The following is a 2,849-nucleotide window of genomic DNA, read 5'->3' as shown; positions in this document are numbered from 1 at the left end:
GTCCCCGTCGTCGCCCCCTCCTCGCCCCCGTCGCCCCCTCCTCGCCCCCGTCGCCCCCCTCCTCGCCCACCTCGCCCCCTCCTCGTCCCCGTCGTCGCCCCCTCCTCGCCCCCGTCGCCCCCCTCCTCGCCCCCGTCGCCCCCCCTCCTCGCCCCCCTCGCCCCCTCCTCGCCCCCTCCTCGCCCCCGTCACCCCCTCCTCGCCCCCTCCTCGCCCCCCTCGCCCCCGTCGCCCCCCCCCGTCGCCCCCTCGTCGCCCCCCCCGTCGCCCCCTCCTCGCCCTCCTCGCCCCCCGTCGCCCCCGTCACCCCCTCCTCGCCCCCGTCGCCCCCTCCTCGACGCCGTCGCCCCCGTCACCCCCCCCGTCGCCCCCTCCTCGCCCCCGTCGCCCCCCCCCCCCCCCCGTCGCCCCCTCCTTTGTCTTTCTGCCTGATTCCCCTTCTGTCCTTTGCAGAATACGTGGACAATCTGAAGGACGAGTCTCGGGTGTGTCAGATTATCGAGCGCCTGCAGGACTACTGGAGATGAAGGGCTCCACGGAGGAGATCTGCCGGGTGTACCTGCGCAGGGTCATGCACACTTACTTCAAGTTTGATTACAAAGCTCATCAGAGGCTACAGCAAGTGAAGAGCAATCCAAGTTTGGCATGACCCCTGAACTCCGTCTCCAGAACCGCACTTTGTTGGGGGGTGCTTGGGGCGGGTGTGGGCCTGCACGTCCTCCCCGTGTGTGCGTGGGTTTCCTCCGGGTGCTCCGGTTTCCTCCCACAGTCCAAAGATGTGCAGGTTAGGTGGATTGGCCATGATAAATTGCCCTTAGTGTCCAAAATTGCTCTTAGTGTTGGGTGGGGTTACTGGGTTATGGGGATAGGGTGGCGGTGTTGACCTTGGGTAGGGCGCTCTTTCCAAGAGCCGGTGCAGACTCGATGGGCCGAATGGCCTCCTGCACTGTACATTCTGTGATTGTCTGTGTACAGGAGAGTGCATGAGACAGTGTGCAACATAGTGTAGATGAAATGAAATGACAATCACTTATTGTCACAAGGAGGCTTCAAATGAAGTTACTGTGAAAAGCCCCTAGTCGCCACATTCCGGCACCTGTTCGGGGAGGCTGGTACGTGAATTGAACCGTGCTGCTGGCCTGCCTTGGTCTGCTTTCAAAGCCGCGATTTAGCCCAGGGGGTGGGGGTGCGCGTGTGGGGGGGGGCCCGAGCGTGTGGGGGGGGGGCGGTGAGCGGTGTGGGGGGGGGCGTGAGCGTTGTGGGGGGGGGAGGGGCGCGAGCGTGTGAGGGGGAGGGGCGCGAGCGCGTGAGGGGGAAGGGGCGCGAGCGCGTGAGGGGGAAGGGGCGTGAGCGCGTGAGGGGGAGGGGCGAGACCATGTGAGGGGGAGGAGCGAGAGCGTGTGAGGGGGAGGGGCGAGAGCGTGTGAGGGGGAGGGGCGAGAGCGTGTGAGGGGGAGGGGCGAGAGCGTGTGAGGGGGAGGGGCGCGAGCGTGTGAGGGGGTGGGCGGGGAGCGTGTGAGGGGAGGGGCGGGAGCGTGTGAGGGGAGGGGCGGGAGCGTGTGAGGGGAGGGGCGGGAGCGTGTGAGGGGGAGGGGCGGGAGCGTGTGAGGGGGAGGGGCCGGGGAGCGTGTGAGGGGGAGGGGGCGGGAGCGTGTGAGGGGAGGGGCGGGAGCGTGTGAGGGGGAGGGGCGGGGAGCGTGTGAGGGGGAGGGGCGAGAGCGTGTGAGGGGGAGGGCGCGAGCGTGTGAGGGGGAGGGGCCGCGAGCGTGTGAGGGGGAGGGGCGCGAGCGATGTGAGGGGGAGGGGCGCGAGCGTGTGAGGGGGAGGTGCGCGAGCGTGTGAGGGGGAGGGGCGCGAGCGTGTGAGGGGGAGGGGCGCGAGCGTGTGAGGGGGAGGGGCGCGAGCGTGTGAGGGGGAGGGGCGCGAGCGTGTGAGGGGGAGGGGCGCGAGCGTGTGAGGGGGAGGGGCGCGAGCGTGTGAGGGGGAGGGGCGCGAGCGTGTGAGGGGGAGGGGCGCGAGCGTGTGAGGGGGAGGGGCGCGAGCGTGTGAGGGGGAGGGGCGCGAGCGTGTGAGGGGGAGGGGCGCGAGCGTGTGAGGGGGAGGGGCGCGAGCGTGTGAGGGGGAGGGGCGCGAGCGTGTGAGGGGGAGGGGCGCGAGCGTGTGAGGGGGAGGGGCTGCGAGCGTGTGAGGGGAGGGGCGCGAGCGTGTGAGGGGGAGGGGCACGAGCGTGTGAGGGGGAGGGGCGCGAGCGTGAGTGGAGGGGCGTGAGCGTGTGAGGGGGAGGGGCGCGAGCGTGTGAGGGGGAGGGGCGCGAGCGTGTGAGGGGGAGGGGCGCGAGCGTGTGAGGGGAGGGGCGCGAGCGTGTGAGGGGAGGGGCGCGAGCTTGTGAGGGGGGAGGTGGCGCGAGCGGTGAGGGGAGGGGCGCGAGCGTGTGAGGGGGAGGGGCGCGAGCGTGTGAGGGGGGTGCGCGAGCGTGAGAGGGGGAGGGGCGCGAGCGTGTGAGAGGGGGGCGCGAGCGTGTGAGAGGGGGGGCGCGAGCGTGTGAGGGGGAGGGGCCAGCGAGCGGTGTGAGGGGGGGCGCGAGCGTGGTGAGGGAGAGGGGTGCGAGCGTGTGAGGGGGAGGGGCGCGAGCGTGTGAGGGGGAGGGGCGCGAGCGTGTGAGGGGGAGGGGCCCGCGCGAGCGTGTGAGGGGGAGGGGGCGCGAGCGTGTGAGGGAGAGGGGCGGCGAGCGTTGTGAGGGAGAGGGGCGCGAGCGTGTGAGGGAGAGGGGCGCGAGCGTGTGAGAGGGAGGGGCGCGAGCGGTGTGAGAGGGGGGGCGCGAGCGTGTGTGAGGGGGAGGGGCGCGAGCG

General features: G+C 71.8%; 1 pseudogene; it reads left to right on the top strand.

Annotated features, from left to right (window-relative positions):
• Positions 1-453: 453 nt before the first annotated feature.
• Positions 454-2,849, top strand: part of LOC140407147 (eukaryotic translation initiation factor 3 subunit C-like) — a 53,985-nt pseudogene continuing 51,589 nt past the window's right edge.

Source organism: Scyliorhinus torazame, unplaced genomic scaffold (genome assembly GCF_047496885.1).
Source record: "Scyliorhinus torazame isolate Kashiwa2021f unplaced genomic scaffold, sScyTor2.1 scaffold_1201, whole genome shotgun sequence".
Lineage (NCBI taxonomy): Eukaryota > Metazoa > Chordata > Chondrichthyes > Carcharhiniformes > Scyliorhinidae > Scyliorhinus > Scyliorhinus torazame.
Note: the sequence above shows the minus strand (reverse complement) of the source record. Positions and strands in the feature narration are given on the sequence as shown.